The sequence below is a fragment of the Peromyscus leucopus genome, chromosome 9 (assembly GCF_004664715.2).
Source record: "Peromyscus leucopus breed LL Stock chromosome 9, UCI_PerLeu_2.1, whole genome shotgun sequence".
Classification (NCBI taxonomy): Eukaryota; Metazoa; Chordata; class Mammalia; order Rodentia; family Cricetidae; genus Peromyscus; species Peromyscus leucopus.
This window is the reverse complement of record NC_051070.1, coordinates 42,899,528-42,920,478: the sequence shown is the minus strand read 5'-3', so window position 1 is coordinate 42,920,478 and position 20,951 is coordinate 42,899,528. Positions and strand designations below refer to the sequence as shown.

Genomic DNA, 20,951 nt, shown 5'->3' with positions numbered 1-20,951 from the left:
TAGACTCGCTAGTGAGAGAGCAAGAGCAAACAAACAGGGAAAGAGAGAACATCTCCTTCTTCCACGTCCTTTATATATCGGCTGCCAACAGAAGGTGTGGCCCAGATGAAAGGTGAATCTTCATACCTTAAAAGATCTGGATTAAAAGTGGCTCTTCCCACCTCAGAAGATCCAGATGGCAAGTGGGTCTTCCCACTTCAAATGATCTAACTAAGAAAAAAATCCCTCATAGGTGTACTCAGCTTACTGGGTTTCAGTTAATTCCAGATTTGCTTGACTTGACAACCACGAATTGCCACCACAGTCACCGTCTATATCAAATAATCCCCTTAAAATCACCATTCATCTGACTCATTTTTTTTTTCTTATTACTTATCATTTGTTTCTTGTTTGGCTTTCCCCATGTAAGGAAGGACATTAGCATTTTGTTTTGTTCGCACTCAGTGGATCCACAGCCTGATGTTCAAGACCAGCATAGAAGCTAGCTCTGACTGTCTAAGTGGAGTCAAAATGCTGTTCCTTCAGGGAGGGCTACACCCTTAGCTCCTCTGATAACACAGACCCCCAGATTTGTGCACTTGCTTTTGCTGGGTTTTCGAGGTTGTTCCCAATGTTTCTTTTTTCTTTTCTTTCTTTTTTTTTTTTTTAAACCTTGGAAGGCTTTTTTGATGAAGTAAATATTTGCTGAATTCATTTATACTTTTTATTAAAGGAAATGGAATGACACAGTTTTGGTAGCAGGCTATAGCACTCACGAGTGTTGCAAATGATAAGCAACAACTTGAAACAGCAAAGGCATGGCACACTGTGACCTTTCAGGTCCAGTAACTCTTACATATGCTTTAGCTGGGGACTTTTCTACTCAAGCACTCATTGTATAGAAACTGCTAATAATTGACTGGCTCACAAGGAAATGAGTGTGAGAACTGGTAAAAAGTTGAGCAAGAGAAAAAAAAAAATCCTATGTCCTCAAAGTTTCAATTAGTGTTCACTGTATTTCCGGAATGTCTGGGAACAGTCATAGGCTGAAGAATCCAGGAAGCAAACCGGTCTGGAGGCCAGGAGAGGAAGGGAGAGGTGGAAAGCTGGCTGACTTCGGTGCTAACGTTAGCCTTCCGGTAAGTTGGACTTAGGGGAGACTTTCCACCTGACTTTCTGTCTTTTTATCAGTTATAGTGTTCTTTATAGCAGAAAAGAAAAGACACTCTCAACCCTCTGCAATGTGTAAATTGCTTTTAGTCACTCTCCCCAGGACAGCAAGCCTGTGTCAGCTTGGAAGCTGTTAGGCTGCCAATCCTACAGTCAAGCAACCAGGACATTTGAATTCAGATGTGCTGAGATTCCATTTGTGGGTTTTCCTTGCTACAAATCGCAAACATGTAGAGAGAAGAACTCTGGCTAGAAAGCAAGGGAGCTTCACACATCAAATCTCTCTTCAAATATATTTTAAACAGCTCTGCTCAGAGAAGTCTAGCCATAGGTTCCACATTGAGGTGTTTGAGAGGAAAGGCAGGCAATTGTCTCCATCCAGAGGAAAAACAGCCGTCTACTTTCACAGTGGAGTTGGTCTTTGATTTTTATCTAGCCTGCAAATATTGGCAGAGCTTCCCAGTGCTTAAGATTATATACTTGGGGTCAGAGGCTTGATTCAAACCTTTGTTGGCCATTTACTGTGATGGGTCAAATTGTCTAGGTGAAATTCTTCAATGAAATGCTAGTATTGGTTTTGTGATGGTGTTTAGTGTTAGCAGCATCCACAGTCAGTTGACTTTAAGCAAATTATTGTCACTAATCTGGAGGGCTCATCTCTCCATATGAAAGGTGGAAGGAGCAAAAGTGAGGTTTCCTGGAGGAAGACATCATTCTTCTTGCAGACTAAATACCTGCCTGAGTCTTGCAGCCTGCTGCTAGTCTGCCCTACAGACTGCCTAGGGGCTCAATCACACCTTAGAGTCTCTCCAGTAAATTTTGTTTGATTTCTCTGATAGAATGCTGACAGGTAAGTAAATCAATAGCCAATCTTTGTTTGGGAAATGTCTTACCCTCTCTGTGCTTGGTTTCTTTATCTATAAAATCAGAATACTGATTATATTCATTGGTGTTGTCTTATAAACTGGAGTGAGGGTTGAATGGGTTACTAAATGTAAGGTCCTCAGACTAAGTAGCGGACGTACAGAAAATGCTCTTCTTAATTTTTAAGCACCTACTGTTTGCTTATTGTTCTACTGAGTTAAAATAAGAATCAATTTTGAGATGGGTGGCATTAAGAGGCAGGCCATTGTCTAGAAAGCTAAACAACCTCATCACAAGTGATTTCACTCAGAATGTGATCCCCATTCAGTCTCACAAGTAGGGAAATGAAGGCCTAAAATGCACATAATACTAATGAGAACGAATAACATTTTCTTGCTAAAACTTGAATATGGTTCCAGCAATTGTATTAACTGTTTACATTAGTCCTTTACATTAGTTTGTTCATTTGTCATTGCACATTTTCATTGGTTGCCTACTGTATATTAAACAGTACTAGATACTGAGAATACAATAGAAATACACAGAAAAAATGTCCTGCCACCTTGTAATATATATCCTGGCAAGGTCCACAAACTACACAAATAAAAACCAGTATACTATATCATCAGGTAGGGATATATTCAGTGGGGAAAGATAAAGTTGTCAAGGACAGACAGTGACAGTTAAGCTGAGATCTGAAACAAGAGAAACAGTAATTTTGCAAATACTGGGTTTGGGGGGCAGGGTTGTGATTTCAGATAAGGGGAACAGTAAGGGTGAGGGTCCTTGTATTCGGTTAAGCTTGACTTAAAGGGGAAGGGAGAAGACCACTGTGGCTGTTTGCAGAGTGAACAATGGGAAGAGGAGTTAGGTTAGGAAATAAATTTGGAAAGGGATGGGATTGGAGAGCACATCTTGAGGGGTCCCATGGCCACTGCAAGGAATTTTGTTGTGCTTTAAATGTGGTAGGGCATTGCCATCTCCTGGTGTTTGCTGTGGATTATTTCTAGGACCCTCTTTCATACCAAAATCTGAGACTAGAAATGGCATAGTAGTTGCATAACACACATCATCTCATATACATTTAGTTGTCTTTATGGTACTTATAGTATCCAATACAATGTAAATGTGATGTACTTATAATACCTAACCAATACTTATAACACCTAATACTATGTAAATCTTATACTGTATTGTTTAAGGAATAAGAAAATGGGGTTGTACATATTCAGTGCAGATACAGTTTTTTATCTACAGCATCTGTGGATGCAGCATTTGTGGGTATGGAGGGCAAGTGTGTACTGATGCAATTTGATAGAGATAGGCAAATGTTTATTGAAGATGTTGGGTAAAATACATGCTGTGGTGGTGATGGGGTATGGACAGAAGATGGAAATGGGGAAACTGCACAGGAGGTGATCAGAGTAGAATGGATATGACAACTGATATTTAGTTAGCAAAAGTGGAGGGGATTAGAAGTAGACGAAGTTCAGAATAGAGATGGGGAAGAGCTTTGCAGTAAGACCTATTCATATGTCAAAGCATAACCATGAGTTGTTCTGTTGTTTCCAGACATCCTCCCTCACCGTTAGTGACAGATCCCACACAGCTAGTCCCTGCTTCAGCTAACCTGCTGCCCTCCATTATGTTCTCAGTTCTGTAGGTTCTGTTTGCTTCTAGTGTGTAAAATTATTCAAACAAGTCAGTCACACCCTCCTGAATATCCAGGAGTCACTGTACCCTCTGGCTAATGCAAAGCTCTTTCTCCATAGCCCTTGACTGCAGTATAGGTCCTGTGTGGCTATGTATGGTGTGCATTATACATCTAACCTTGACTGCACGTAGATATGACTAGTAAACTGCTGCCAACATTCAATATTGGTTGCAGCGTGTTTGGCCACTTCTTGTTACTTAATAAAAGGAAACCCTGTCTTTGTCAACAGAGTGAATGGGAAGTAGAGGTCATGGGCAAAACAATTGGTGCTAATCAAAAGGAGCAAAGAGAATGGCTCAAAAACAACCAAACACTTCCAGACAGGTTTTGTTTCCTTCTGAGTCATGCTCTATAATCTAATGTGGCCTTGAACTCATGGCGATCCTGCCTCAGGCTCCTGAGTGATGGGATTAGAAGTGTGAACTATCCAGTCAGTTGTAGTTACCTGCACTTTGCAGACTTGCTTCTGATAGGGCCAGAAGGTCTGTGTTATGACTGATTAGGTAGAGACAGAAAGTGAAAGCTGAGACTCTCTGTAGCTAGACAGCAAATTATGCAGAGGGAGTATATAGAAAGAGACCCTGTAGCAGGAGTCTTAAAAGTTCTTATTAATGAGATCAAACTTGAGGCCAGTTATTGGGGTGAATACTGGAAATCAGAGAGACAGAACAAGCCACAGCTAACCTCACCTGGCCAACTTCTCAGCTGATCTTGTTTCCTCAAGAAGAGACTGGAAGCTTCTGTGTCCTCATATCCGAATGGCTCTCAACTGAACTGCTGCTAGAAGCCTGAAAGCTTAACCATCCAAATGCTTAACCAGCCAAATGCTTTCTAGTTCCTGGTCTTCACGCCTTATATACCTTTCTGCTATCTGCTATCACTCCCTGGGATTAAAGGCTCACTTCTTGGGATTAAAGGTGTGTGTCACCATGCCTGACTGTTTCCAATGTGGCCTTGAACTCACAGAGATCCAGAGGGATTTCTACCTCTGGAATGCTAGGATTAAATGTGTGAGTGCCACCATTTTCTAGCCTTTGTATCTAGTGGCTTTTCTGTTCTCTGACCCCAGATAAGTTTATTAGGGTGCACAATATTTTGGGGAACACAATACCACTACAAGACCCTAAGAGGTGATTACACTAAAGGAGAGGCATGGCTGGGCCAGAGGATGGTTTTTACTCTGGAGTCTCTAGAGTACAGGTCAGAACGGCATGCTTGCTGTACCCTTCAGCTGCCTATGGATCTTCTAGCCACAAAAACAGCCTAATCCTAAAGGTTACACATAGCCCCAAATGACAAGCCACTTACAATATCGTAGTGACACAGCAAAGGGGTTAATTCAGCTTGGCCTGAAACTGAGAGCCCTTGAAACTCTACACCTCAACTCTAAACTCAGCTGAGGGAATAAAGTTGGGTTAACATGAAGGTAGTCATCTAAAGGTTTTTTTGAGAGCTGAGAAGATCTTTATAGGCAGTAGTTTGGAGATTGCATGTCTTAACTGAAGAGATGATTAACCAAACAGCAAGGTGGAGAAGCCTAGATTAAAAAGCCCAGATTTGGCTCAGCTAATAAAAAAAATAGGAAGTAAGTTGATAAATATGATCTGGGATCTTCCTAACAAAGAAAGACCTTGGACACTAACTAGGTTCATGTAAATAAACTATATTTCCTCAGAAAGGCAGTAGAGTATTACTGAGGTTTACTAGAAGCCATTGAGAGTTTCTGTTTGAAGGACTGGTCTTCAAGCCATGGAATGTCCATCTGAGAAAGGAGTTTGGTAGAAGTTGTGACCGTCTCCTATTGGAAGTGATGAGTGTCTTCTAAAGTGGAACAAGTGTGAGAGGCATTGCAGGTAAAGGTCACTTGAATGAGTCTTGGTGAGTAAACAAGGAAAAGAAACTGCCAATTGTTCAGGGACCAGAAGAAGAAGACCATTCATCCATCAGCCGATATCAGGAGGAAGTTTGAGTCAAAGAGGAAAATTTTAACTTCAACATGTTGAGTTTGAGATGCTGTTGGGAATGTTGCAATGAGAAATTGAAAAGAAGAAAGATCAGGTTTCCAATGATCCATTGCAGTGAAGAATTTAATGGTGGCAGAAGTAACCTGGAGGAGCAGGCTGAGGATGCTCTCCTGACATCCTTCTCTTCACTTTCCTCCTGTCTCCTTGCTCCTTGGAATTCCAGGGATTTGTTGAGCACATTCTGATTTCACTTGCTCTTTCTATTGCTGATCTTCCTTCCTCTAAAAATCTGCATCACTCACCCTCTTTCTCATTTCATTCAGATCTCTGCTCACACACTCCCTACTCCAGGAGGCTTTGATAATCATTACGTGTCTATTTCACAACACTCCTGTCTCTTTCCTCTGTCATTCTTATCCCTGAGCATTTCTTGGCTTTAGCTTTTAGCACCTATGTTTGTGTTGTGTGTCACTTGCACTGCTAGAGTATAAGCTCTGTGAGAAGAAGGAATCTGTGCGTTACTCACTGCTCACTCAATGTTTCTGGTCCATAACACACATAGTGTTTCTGTGGAGTGACATTGGAGGCATGGACGTGCCCTATATCATTTCTGCTCTGCAGTAGGTATCTCACTTAGCTATTTACCCTTTTTCTGCTAGTTGAACATTGGTTTCCCTGTGGAACACTACACTCTCTGGTGTGAACACATGGTTTGGCTATGAACTTGATCTCAGTAGTGTATAGCATGTGATCGGTATATTACTAGTGTCATGTTCAAGGTGGTTATTGTATAGATACACAATTGACCTACTGCATCCACAGATATCAGCCTTCTGGGAAGCTGGATCTGAATGCTACATTACAAAGTAAGGCAGTAACTTGGGCAAGTTGCCTCATGTCTCCATGTCTTGGCTTAATGCCAGAGCTTTGTAAAGACTGAAGGAGCTAACACAGAGATAGTTCTTTGACCAATGTTTGTCATCAAGTTAAAAAATATGTCACTTACTATCATCTGGTGAGGAAAGTGATATGTTGTTTTCAGTGGGATTTGAAACAACAAAATCATATCCTTGGAGCTGCTCAGGACCATCCTGACACCATGTAACACTTGAGAGTAAAGCCACTTGGATAAGGGCACTGAAAGACAGGGAAACAGGATCCCAGTGATACCTCTTTATTTGCTTAAGTAAGTTTGAGTGAGATTATCCGCCAGTTGTAATGAAAGATTCATATCAGTGCAACTTCCGCAACATATCCCTTCAGTTTGATGTGTCTGCTTTGTTTCCTTGCTTCAGGTGATCTCGTGCCTTGTCTAATTTTCTTCTGTCAATGTCTCACAGTTCCTGAGACAACAACCAATCAACCTGGTTCCCTTCTGCTTTTCTTTCGGTAATTGTTCAGGTTGGTCCCTGGGCTCCGGCTTACTCCCTCCTTGGCTGTTCTGGGTAGGAGACACTTCGGGGCTTCCAATTACCCTCACTCTCAAGCCCAGAGCAAGGTCACCTGTGCCTTCTGTCTTGCCCTGACCCTTGTCCTTTTCTGCTTTGTTATATTACCCACAGAAAACCTACTTCTCCCTCTGCATTATTTTCCTGTCTTCTCACTCCACTGTCAAATGTGGTTTTAGAGTTAGTAAGATGGAAGATGGATCGAGAAGAAACAAATCCTCAGCTCTGCCTTCTCCAAATCCAGCTTCACCATCCCTTCACTCACTTCCTATGATCTTCCTCTACACCCCTCCCATCTCAGACCACAAAGCCCTGGAGGATGACACACACACACACACACACACACACACACACACACACACACACACACACTCACACACACGTGGTGGAGACAGAGACCAGGTACTATCCAAGGACTACTTATATTAGTTTTAATTGTTGAGACTGTCTTTCATAATCATGTCCACTTACTTCCTAGCAGCTTTCTCATATCAGCCATTCTTCTTTTTCTGGGCTGAGGAGCAAGGAAGAGGTGTTTAATGAACACATAAAATATTTTGAGCTATTCAACAGTGATTCTATTGAATCATTTCAGTAAAGAAAGAGGTGAAGCTCTTATCCAGATAAGAGGAGGTCAAGGAATGGATACAGGCCACTTGGTAGTAAAAAATGACACAAGGATTTAGGCAGAGACCACAAAAGGATGAACTGTTACTGTTACTGCAGTGAAATCACCTTCTCCAGCTGGTCTTCCTGGGTATACACCAGCCTCTCCTGGGGTGATTTCCCACTCATCCTCCCTGTCTCGCCAGGTTGAGTCTTCCTGGACCCTCCAGTATATCAAGTTCCATCTTACCTCTCACCTTCACTGATGCTTTCTCTGTGCCCAGGAAACTCAGACTTCTGATCAGACTTCTGATGTTCCTCCTTTGAGGCTTCCTTTACCTAAACTCATCTTACCATTTGTGCCGATAGATCCCTATACTTTTCTCTGCCCACCACACTTCACACCTGATCAATAATAGTTATGTAATTGTTTTCCTCTACTGTTTGATCATGGCTCCAGAAGGATGGAGAAGTAAGTAGTTACTCTACATCAATCCCTTGTGTAACTCCAGGACTTAGTACATTTTCTGACTGTGTTAGATACCCAATACATGTTGGTTGAATAAATAAACTTATTTTGGGTGAATCTAGAGATAGTCTTGGAACACAAAATAATAATTGAAAGCTCTTCTTTTTCAATGAAATTGCAGCTATTTAATCTATGACCTATTCTTTATCATGCCATAAAGCTAGGGGAAATCATAAAGTCTATTATAGTTTTGTGCATACACATCTGAGCAAGATTAATTAAGATAGAATTACCCAAAGATAAACTGCATACAGATTCTTGTTTTGTGAAATGAAAAGAGTAGGAATCCAGTTGCAACAAATATTTTTCTTTAACAATTTTTTGCCTCAAAATGAAAACAACTTTATTCAGAAAATGACTTCAACCTTGGCTTCACATTGGGAGCAGGTGTGTAGGCTCTTCTGCTGGACTCACATAGACCTGATGACCTGAGGGAGTTGCTTCTACATCCTCTCACCTATCCTTGATATACCTGGTTTCAGCAATCCACTTTCTCTCCACATAGCCTTTGTCTAAGAAAAAAAAAACAAAACAAAACCAAAAACCACTATCTATTGAAATATGCAAGGCTGTTCACATTGAGCAATGATAAAAGTGCCTCAGAGCTTTGGTTACACCCTTTTGGTGTGACAGCCAAAGGATGGGAGGGTGCACATCCCGTCTGGTTTTACCCAGTTGAAACACTGGTGCACAGTCATCTTCCAGAAAAACGGGGACTCCAACGCTGTGATATCAGAGAGGCTATAAAGAGGCATGCACGGAGGGAGCGCTGCTTCAGTGCAAGGTCATTGTTCATTAATACTCGTGCAGATAGCTTATTAACCACTCAGAAAATTCACTTCAAGTTTTCAAGCTACATAATGCTCAGAAGCACTACCTGAATATAGATTAGGAGACACAGGCTGGCTGCACAGGGAGTTAACACACTGTTGTAAACCTCAAGCTTCATTGGTTCTGAAAGCAGAGATTATCCCATCTATGACTTAGCCCTCCCTACCCACCCCCTCTACACCCCCTATATTTCTCTTTCTATTCTAGTCTGTTCTTGAAAGCTTTCTAAGAAGGAGCCAGCACTCTAAAATGCAGCACTATACAGCAGAAGGCCAGGCTGGATGAAGGAAAAGAATATTGCTTTCTGTAGTAGGAAATTTTGCCTTAGGTACCCAGAAAATAGTGGGATTGTGGGTAGCCAGCCTTTCACGTTTTTGTCATCTTATAAGCCCCTGGAGGACCTCCTGTATCACTCTTTCACACTGCAGATAACACCACATTGATGATTGTATTGAAAACCAATGTTTTATCTGGGAATCTTCCCATTTAGGGCTGCAAATATTTCCATTTGCCACTAACCTGAGCTTCAAATCTTTCAAATCTTGTCATGTAAATATGTTTTACAGTGTGTCAGAGTGACTGTATTTGTAATTCAAATATCAGTTGCTCCTATCATAGAGCATAGCTTGTCTTTCTGCCCCTCAGACGATGTCACCTGAGTGCAATGTGCCACTTGAGCATCCTCATGGGGGTATGTGGGGTATGCTGCTGTCTTCTGGGCTATCTTATCCCACCTGATCACTGAACAAGCCAAGTGGTTGTGAGCTCACATTTGGTGGCTGCTCTTGCCTTGTGTTTGGGTATTCCTTGGGCAGCTGCTGTTTTAGTCAAGGATGTGATTACATCTGACTGGTTCTACTCGGTGGCATCTGTCTTTACCATGCCTTGTTTAATCCACAACTTCCCTACCGAAGAACACATGCTTTTGCTTGTGTAAAGTATAGAAATGCAGGGATAGCATCTCTCTCCGCCCACCTAGACAGTCTCCCCAGTGACTACCACTTCCACTACCCTCCCAGTAGGTGGCTCCACCTGGGTTCTTGACTAACTCCAGGTTTCTGTAAGGGGAGCACAAGCTTCCAGAGAAGTGAGGACAAACACTCACTGGTATTTCTATCTACCATTCCTGATTCTTCTCTGCGCCTTTATTTCTTCATTTCTTATTTTTTTTCTCATTTTCCCTCACCTTTCTCCCAACTCTATTTTCCCCCATGTCTGTTGTATTCCCTTTCAGCTTGACAAAGCTTCTGTATCCCACTTTCTTTTTCCCTTGTGAAGGTGCTTCCTTGGCTGCAGAAATGGTGAAAGGCTGCAGCAAAGAAATCTGACTGACTGTGAGGTGGATAAGCATAGGGAACTGCTTAGCAACTAGAACTCTGTTTGGTTTGGGCGATGCATATACCCCTCTTCTAACAATGTACTTGGCAGCCTAGGAGATTCATGTACACAAACTCCTCTCTGAACAATAACAACCTGTTGGCAACCTGGGAGATTCCTTCATTGAATTACATGGTGTTTTGAAAGAAAATGGGGCTCGAAGGAAGTGGCACTATTAGGAGATATGGCCTTGTGGAGTAGGTGTGGTCTTGTTGGAGGAAGTTTATCACTATGGAGGCAGGCTCTGAGATTTTATATATGGCCATGATACCATCCAGTGTCTGAGTCCATTTCCTGTTGCTGGTGAGTCAGCTTCCTCTCCAGCACCATGTCTTCCTGCACACTGCCACGTCCCACCCATTATGATAATGGACTGAATCTCTGAACTGTAAGCCATAATGAAATGTTTTCCTTTATAAGAGTTGCTGAGGTAATGTTGTCTTTTCACAGCAATAGAAACCTTAACTAAGACAGACAACATGCACACCCCACTCAGTGGAAGGAGCCTCTCTCTCCCTTAACAACCATCAAACTTAGACAGATCCTACTCAACTATACTCCAGTTAGATCTGGCTTTGGGGTTGGGGAAGGGGGCAATCTTCTCTGAATGAGTTTTGGGTGCAAGCACAACTAGGTAAAACTCTGTCCCCATATAAACTTTTAGGTATCCCTAGTTACTGTCTTATAAATAATTGAGTATGCTTATAATTAAAATTAGATGTGTTATAGGGAGAGATGTTTGCAATTAGTAAAAGCTTACATAATCCACATCTATTAATTAAACTAGAGAGCCATTCATGCTATGTCAACCAGAAACCAAACTCTTTTTCTTGAACCCTATAAAAGAAAGCCCCAAATAATCAGGGCGCCTGTGTGTCTTCACTTCTGTGACTCATTGTGCTCTTGAAATGCAAGCTGATCTGTTTTATTGCTTTGCTTTAGATATGGCTTTCTTGCTACTTTACCAACTTTGTGGACTTTTATTTCATTCTTGAATAAGAGGTCAAGAACCTGAAAGCACCTGGCCTTGACCCCCACCATCTGTAACAATTGTATTAGTTTACTTATGCTTCTACTACAGCATTCAGTGGTAAACTAGTGATATGTTCCAAGACTGCAGGCAATTCTAAACTCTGCATGTCCTAAGGTTTTTTCTTTCTTTCTATATATCCTGAATCATTGCCACATAGGAACAGAGTCATTCTGTCTTTTCAAGCTTCATTTCCTGATGCCTCTTTTGCATGACTACCCGTGTGCTTTGGAAATGATCATTAAGTAAAATAAGGGTTAACAAAGTGAGCACAACACTTTTCAAATGGGTGGGTAGTATATAAAGTATAGATACACTGGGCAAAGGGATGAGCCACGTTCTTGGTGGAATGAAGTGGAATGTGCAAGACTATACCACTCTGCTCAAAACAGCCTGCAATATAAACTTTTAAGTTTTTTATTTCTGAAAATTTCCGTTTAACAGTTTGTGTTCATGGTTGATGCTAGCAATGGAGACCACAGAAAGAGAAACTGCAAATAAAGGATAACTACTGTACTTGTAGACTGAGTAGCTTGAATAACAGAAACTTGTCTCACAGTCCTAGCTTTTGGAAATCTGAGGTTCAAGTGTTGATAGGGTTGTTTACTTCTGAGGGTGATGGGGGAGACTTTTTGTTTTAAGCCACCAGCAAGTTCTTGTACATGACTTTTTTTTTATATTGTTTTCTCTGTCTTGCACAACTGTCTTTTTGTTATAAAAAGTAGGTCAAAATGAATTTTCACTTAACGACCTAATTTTTAACATGATTTCCTCTAAAATGGTGACATTCTGAAAGAATTATGAACTTTACTTTAACATATAGTTGCTTTTTTTTCAGGAGAGACACACAATTCAATAAATCCAACAATATCACCAAAATAAAAAAAAATACATTGTCAAGCATGTGAAAATATTCATTTATCTTACCCAGCATGTTACATGTATAGTCAGGTGGAGTGGGAAGGCTGTCAATACTCTACAGATGATTGTCTTGGGTGGTTTAAATGAGATTGGAAGTGTTCATCACTTTCTTATGCAGTCATGAAGGCTGCAGCAAAGGCAATAGATACCCTGGTGAAGTTTTACAAGAGGGGATGGCTAGAAGTGGCAGGTCCTGGGCCATGTGAGGTTCCTGATCCACTAAACGGTGAGAGGGGGAACAAGAAACGAAGTTGATGTAACAGTTTTCTGGGGGAGCGGGGAAGATGTCTTTAGGCATCATGAAATCCTGCCGGATTTTGCTATGAGAACTGAAAGGAGACTGAGCCAAAGACTAGGCGGGTGTGAGCAGGAATCATTGCAGAGACTTAGGCAAGTAATTTGGTTTGTGGGAGTCTGACGGTGATGATAATGAGAATGGTTGCTCCATTTACTGAGCACTCATGTGCCAGACAATTCAAGTCTTCATTCATTTGTGGTTCTGCAGACGCAGTGCTTTATACTGGCTGAGGACGTGCACAGAGGGCCCTGCTGCAGGCCCTGCCCAACCTTGAATCCTAGTTATAACATTTATTGACTGGATTATTTGGGACCATTTATGTAGTATCTATTACATTTTCATATGCAAAATGGAGTGTATAATAGCAGTATAAACCTTCTAGGGGCTATTGTGGTTATTAAATGATCTCACACGTGTAAAGAACTAAGTGAAGAAGATACACACAATGAGCACGCTGCATGGACCGTCTGTAGTATTTGTGGTGTAAGGGGGAATCAAAGGCAGCCCAGAGATAACCTCTGCTCTAAAACAACTCATGAAAGGAAATAACTGATCACACAGTGGCATTTGGTGTGCAGTGCATAATGCATGGGATGCTATGAGATTTCGTGAAGTGCCGTGGGCCTCAGCACTGTAGGAGACAGGGCTGAACCTTGATTTCAAATAATCAGTAAGAATCATCTATGTAAGTGTTTCCCAAACTGTAGCATGTATCAGAATCAGTTAGCAACATTTTAAATACATGGTCCTGGGCTCCTGAAATTCTGATTTGTGTGTGTGAAATGGTGTGTGAAATGACATTTTTAATAAGCTACTGTAGCAGACTGCTTTAAATCTACACAAAATAACATTAAATTAGGTAAATAAAAGCAAGATAGGGGCATTCTAGAGTGGGAGTATCGCTAATATGTATGTTGAGTGTGATGATATAGCACAGATCTTAGAAGGTCTTATTAATAAAAACAAATCTGGAGCCAGGCACTGGGGTCAATGCTGGAAGATCAGAGAAGCAGAACAAGTCACAGCTTCCTCACCTCTCCAATTCCTCAGCTGATTCTGTTTCCTCAACTGGAAGCTTCTGAGTCCTCATGCAAGTGGACATCAGCTGAACTGCCACTCAAAAGCCTAAAAGCTTAACAAGCAAAAGTTCCTGGTTTTCACGCCTTATATACCTTTCTGCTTTCTGCCATCACTTTCTGGGATTAAAGGCGTGAGTCACCATGTGTGGCTTTGAATTTACAGAGATCCGGATGGATCTCTGCCTTCCGAATGCTAGGATTAAAGGTGTGTGTGCTACCATTGCCTAACCTCTATGTTTGATATTGTGGCTGTTCTGTTCTCTGACCCCCAGACAAGTTTATTAGGGTGCACTAGATTGGAGAACACAATATCACCACATTTCAAACATATGACGTGAAAATTTTTACGAGCAAAGAGCATAGTAAGCACATTTTTGTGCTTGAGGAGCTTGGAATTGGAGCCGGAGTCAGGAGAGGGTCATTGGAGAGTGAGCAACAAGATCAGCGTTTTCAACCTAGAAATTGCCTGGGATAGTATTTATTACCAAGTTGATACAGCTTTGAATCACCCAGGAAGATGGAATATTAACTGAATAAATTGCCTCAATCAGATTGGCCTGTGTCCACATCTGTGAAAGTCTCCCTTGATTGATAATTGATATGAGAGCACCTAGTCCATGGTGGGAGACACCATCCCTAAATAGGTGGGCCTGGGCTGTATGAGAAGGCTAGCTTAGCATGAGCCAGAGATTGACCCTCCCAGAAAACAAGCAGTAAGCAGCATTTTTCCATGGTCTCTGCTTCAGTTCCTGCCTCTAGGTTCTTGCCTTGAGTTCCTGGATTGTAGTCCAGAAGTGTAATCTGAAATAAGGCCTTTCTTCTCTAAGTTGCATTTGGTCATAGCAATGAAAGAAAAAGAGAACAAATATTCTACTAGTGATGGAGACAATGGACTTGAAGGGGATAAAAAAAATCAGGAAGTAGAAAGAGTCGTCAGCCATTCTTATCCTCAGGAAATGATGACTGAACTGTGTTAGTTCAATGGTGGGTATTTATAAGAAGACTTTAATTTGGCTCACAGTTTTGGAAGTGAAAAGTCCTGGCTATGCAGAAATAGTAAGAACAAAGTGACACAACTGCCTGAAGAACGGGTTGAGCACATGGGTTATATCCTGGCTTCATAACAGTCTCATTTCTTGAGTACTGACTCTTGGGAAAACCAATACTTAATGCCTTCATAGGTCCAGACCTCTATAACTTTCCATTAGTTTCTGTCTTTAAAAGTGTCACCATTTGACACCACTACCATGCCAACAAAACTTCCAGGAAGGTGTAACTAGGCCTTTCTGATCGTGGGAAAATTCAGAAATAGCAGAATATTAGGGAGAGCATTTTGATGACATTTATAATTCCAAAAATATATGAATGCAGGGAAGAAGGGTGATTTGGCCATAATTTTTATGATTTTGGCTTGAGCATTAGGAATGGAGAATAGGAAAGAAATCCACATTTCAGATGTGCTGGGTTTCAAGTGCACAGGGTTATTCTTGACAAAGTATTTTATAGGGTCATTCATTATTCTTTATAAGTAGTGTGTTAGTTTTCAGCTGATAATATAAGCAGACATTATGTCCCTCATTTGACAGACAACATCTGAAATTTTCGGAGGCTAGATAGCATTCATTTTTTTTCTACGATGTGTCTTTAAATTTTATTTACTTCTTTCCAACATAATATTTTTATTGATTCTTTGGGGATTTCACATCATACACCCAGTTGACATTCACTTCCCTGCCCTTCTATATCTGACTCCCTACCCTTGCGGTCTTGCCCCCCAACAAAAACAAAAACTAAAACAAAAATAAGTCCAATTTGTATTATTTATATACTCACTGGAGCATTGCCGAACTCTCAGTGTCCTGTCCTTAAATAGAACTAAGTTCTTCCCCTCCTGAACCACTGCTGGAAGCCATCTATTGGGAGTGATTCTTCAGTATCCTATCACAGTTTTTAAGAGTTTTCTTTGAAGGCTTCCTGTTTAGGCTGCTACCCTATTTTAGTGTGGGGGGATTAGGGTGGGAGTAAGGGTTGTCACAGAAGTCTTCTATGTCCCTCTTTCTCAATTGTGTATCCACCGTCATCAGTATCATTCTAAGGGTAGCTTATTTGTTCTTTACAGTCAGCAGCAACCCGGACCATGGGCTTCCAAATGGTTTCTGACGAGAACATAAGCCAAGAACAGGACCCATGACTGCAGTAGGGTCACAGAGCCAGACAAGACCTTCAGAGGCAGCAGGGAACACAGATGTCAACATGGCTTCAGACTCCAGCACAGACCATGGCCAGCCACATGGGCTATAGACATCAACACAGACCCTAGCTGCCATAGGACCACAGGCCCCAACATGGCCCTTGGTGGCAGCACAAGTGCAAACATCAGCATGGCCCCAGGTGGCATCACAGGCCACTCAGTATGGCCCCTAGCAGCCAAATGGCCCAAGGATAACAACATGGCTTCAGGCTGCAGTGCAGACCACAGACATCCATATGGCCATTAGTGGTAGCACAGGCCACAGACATCAGCATAGACCCTGGCTGCGATAAGACCACAGACCCACACTTGGCTCTCAGTGGCAAGATGGTTTACCTTTTATCTGAGTCACAGAGGTTCAGTCAATGTTTGTTGTTATACGACTCAAAAATCCAAGGATCTCAAAAGGTTGTTGATAATTTCTTACAATTTGAAAGCTAAAGAGGTTCAGAGAACACTGTCCTTTCAGGACACATTCTCTGTTTTCATCCCAGATCTGGACTCTAGATATATCATACTCTTAGTTAGCAGCAGCCCACAGTGTTAATGTTAGAAAGAACAGTAATGTCTTTCTAACTACTGTTCTGTTACAATACTTAACATATGCTTCCTTACTGTGCTTTCCTTTATGGATGTGTAATGTGTCTGGAGACCGAAACATTAAGCTGTCTTACTTCAACTCTTTGCTTACAATCATGTTTCAGAGTAAATACTTTACTCCATAATTTGCCATTCAATATTTTAATTGTGATTTTCCAAAATAGGAAGGAATCCCTTTAAACAGGGATCCTTTTCACCTATTTTGATTTAAAGATGTATTCCCCTTTAATTCAACTTTTAACAACTGAGTTTTATTTGCAGAGTGATTGCTTTACAATTGAAAGGGTAATGAAATGCTGCCTTTTCAAAACAAACAAGTTGTTAGGGAATTCCTGCTCTTGATGCTATAGAGATGGACCATTCAGGCATCGTCCCAGTGACCCCAAGGTGCTCTCCTGAGGCTGCTGGAGAAGGAAGGGAGGCAAGGCATTGTAGATAGAAATTCATGTACGATCATGTCTTCCCAGTCCCTGAAGGAAGGCTAAAACCCTAGTCCTTTAGTGAGCACAAGTTTAAACATGTAGGTTTGCTGCTGAGCGCTGACACATTGTGGAATTGAGATGTGTGGTTGACACCGTTGACGGCTTACCAGAGTGCGTGTGCCAGTGTGCGAGCTTCCGTACGCTATAACTTGCACATTTCCAAAAAGATTAAGAGTGAACAATTTGAAGATGGTTTTGTGTTGTACAGTGGAGTGCTAGTGGACATGGGTCTCAATTGTGAGTTTTTTTTCTTGTCCCCATACTATCTCTTTTGTTGGAGCTGACTGTGTGCCTCTGACCTTTACTTCTGATCATGTGGTAATGCTAAACTTTTCTTGCAGATATACTTGTCACTGTATTCCTAGAGTTTACATTCCTAAGAATAAACATGACGTTGGGTATTTTTATGTGCTTTCCATGTTTTTAAGGTATGAAATAAACTGGAGTTGAGTTTTTGAAGTTTTGTACATTTGTATAAATGTTCTCCATATGCAGTACTTTATACATTGTGTTTCCCCTTGTTTTATTGCAATAAAAACTAAAAAATAAAAAAAAGGAAAGAACACCAATGCCTTGGGTAGCTTCTTGTTATTCCTATGTTAGAACTTACTATTTGTTATAGTCTTAAACATTTTTTTTTTTTTTTTTTTTTTTTTTTTTTTTTTTTGGTTTTTCAAGACAGGGTTTCTCTGTGTAGCTTTGCGCCTTTCCTGGATTTTGCTCTGTAGACCAGGCTGGCCTCTAACTCACAAAGATCTGCCTGGCTCTGCCTCTCGAGTGCTGGGATTAAAGGTGTGCGCCATCACCGCCCGGCAGTCTTAAACATTTTTAAATGGCCTCAGAGCCTAGGTTACAATTCATAAGAATCTCAGAGAACTGTTTGCTTCAAGGGTTTACAAGTGCTTGACCTTAGATAAAGACAAGAGGATAACTACAAGTTTGCAGTCAGGTTGATCTATATAGTGAGTTCAGGCCACCATGGTATATAGTAAGACCTCAAGAAAACAACAAAATGTCCAGATTTTCCAAATTTCTTTTTCAGTTGTAAGTTACTACTGTTCTTTGCATGTGGATGCAGTAATCTCTATGTCATATGTTAAAGATACAAGACAAATTTAAGTTTTTTTTTTTTTTTAAGTTAGAATATAAAAAGAGAACTCTAGTGGCCACTAACTCAAACACAGTTTCAATAGATAATTTATATGTTGGATATTAAAACAACATGATTTCAACTTTTGATATTTTAAGTGGGGAGAAATCCATAGTCTTCTAACTCAAAGACAGTTTTAAGCTACAACAAAAAATTTCAAGGGCCATTAGTTCCTAATAGAAATTAGTGTCGTAGCAATTTTTCATACGCGGTAAGTGCACTAAACTGGCAAGATACTGATATTTCAACAGCACCACAGCTATCTCCAGTCAGCATGGAGGATTGTCTCTAGTGGGCGACTTGATACAGGTTCGAAATGAATGCTGAAAGTCATTGGATGTTCATTGATGAAACCCATGTTCATTATTCTGTGAGTGGGGACAGAAAACATGGATAACAAGTGTCTATAGATTTTGCTGGAGCATGATGATATATGTATCAAGATCTGGTTGTTTCTTTTTGACAAGAAACATAAAAGTAGCAGGGTTCAAATAAAGCGTTGAAGCATTTTCTGCTTGCAGAAGTGAGCCGATGGAATGGCTTCTCTATAGACACAGACATACATGGGTGAATGGAAAAGGCATGAAGAGTTGAAACGCCACCTCATTGATGACTTCAAGTGAGAAAACTACACACAGAGGTTGTTTGCTTCCAGTTTAATTAGAGTTCTGTGTGTACATGTGTAAGTGATGGGACACTCAGGACTAAACGCAAATACTTGCACATGCCAGGCAAATGCTCTACCACTGAGAAACATCCCCAGCCCCATGATATAGGTATTCAATTTTTATATTGATTTAATTGTACATATTGATGGGATATGGTATAATAATCTGATATTTTGATATTGGTTAAAGAAAAACTGTATTTTGAACAACTATTTTAAATTCCACCAATCAATGTTTCTGTGACCTTAAGTACTTCTTTGTTTTAATGTGTTTGAAATTAAACACGACTCTGAACCTTGTGTATGCCAGGCAAATGCTCTGTCTCTGAGCTACATGCCTACTGTCTTAGGGTTTCTATTGCTGTGAAGAGACACCATGATCACAGCAACTCCTATAAAGGGAAACATGTAATTGGGGCTGGCTTACAGTTTAGAGGTTCAGTCCATTATCATCATGGTGGGACACGGTGGCATGCAGGCAGACATGGTACTGGAGGAGCTGAGAGTTCTACATCTTGATCCGTGGGCTGAGAGTTCTACATCTTGATCCGTGGACTGAGAGTTCTACATCTTGATCCATGGACTGAGAGTTCTACATCTTGATCCGTGGGCTGCAGAAGCAATTCAAAGCCTTCCCCCACAGTGACACACTTCCTCCAACAAGGCCACACCTACCCCAACAAAGCCACACCTCCTAATAGTGCCACCTCCTATATGGGCCATTTTGTTTTAAACCACCACACCCCCTTAAGCACATGTAATATTTTTTTTTCTAGATTCGACTCATTTCAGTTTGTAAGAGTAAAATAATATCTATCTCTGAGTGTTGCTATGCACATTATATGTGTGTAAATTACTTAGCTTAATATTTGTTCATGACAATGGCATGTTTATATCTTGGCAAGAACAATGCAGTAAAATGAAACTGACGTGTCCGTCTAAGATTTCTTTGTTCCTTTTGCCATGACTTCTATTGGAAAACACTGGTAGCCTCTGAGCTCTTGTGTAGTTGGACATCCTGCCTCAAGAATGTTGTAAAAGCAAAACAGAGTATTGCGGGTTGAGAGAATCAGAGAGTGGACAAGTGGTGGAGCTGGAAGAATTTCTGTCTCTATGTGGGTGCTTCTCCCCTGCGCACAGTGGAGATGACTTGTTTGCTCATGCTGTCTTCTTCTAAATTACCAGTGTTCTTCTCATTTCCTCATATTAGTTCATTTCATCCCCACATCCTTTTAGCTCTATCTTCAATCAGCCAACATGACCACGAACCCAGCCCAGCGGTGCCCTTGGCCCCTTGGTACCGCTTTCTTTGAACTGGTTCCATGAATCTCTGCCTCTCCAGTGAAGACTCTGGATACCAGTGAGTTCCACCAGTGAGTTCTTCCCTCCTGTAGGGTAGAATCTTTCCATGAAGGATCCTAGAGCATAAACAATATTTGGGATTCCTTTAAGAAGTTTAAGAAAGGGGAAGGGCTTGGACTTGCCTCTGCTGGATGTGTCTCCCCACGGGAGGCCTTAGCTTCTTGTGAGGGGGAGTGGGGAGTGGGTTGGGGGAAGGAGACTGGGGAGGCAGGAAGAGGGAAGAGGAGGACGTTGATTGTTCTGTACAATGAATGAAAAAAAATTCTTAATAAAGAAAAGAAAAACATCTAAAATAAAAGATACTTGCATTTAACAGCAAAAATAAATAAATAAATAAATAAATAAAAAGAGTTTAAAACAAAGGATAGGAAATCATCCAAATGGCAATTTACAATTTTAAGAAGCCGACAATTGACCACTTAGAGAAATGACACCATAGCTCTCCAGTGATTCTTTGATTATATTTTAATTCACATTGCCAGTTTCCTCTGTGTCTGCCCCCTAGAAGGAAGTTTGCTTTGTGATTCTCTGTACATATTGAGAGAGATAGAAAAAAATACAATTCACCTTTTCCACCTGCACAATTGATGGATATTCATATCTTTCCATTGAGAGTTTAGAAATTTTTC

At 40.9% G+C, this 20,951-nt stretch overlaps 1 long non-coding RNA gene across 1 annotated transcript in view; it reads left to right on the top strand.

The window, feature by feature from the left end:
• The first annotated feature begins 661 nt into the window (after positions 1-661).
• LOC119088501 overlaps positions 662-20,951 on the top strand; it is a 101,876-nt gene continuing 81,586 nt past the window's right edge. The window contains exon 1 of the long non-coding RNA XR_005092147.1: positions 662-1,118. This is a non-coding gene — a long non-coding RNA (uncharacterized LOC119088501). The remainder of the gene's footprint in view (positions 1,119-20,951) is intronic.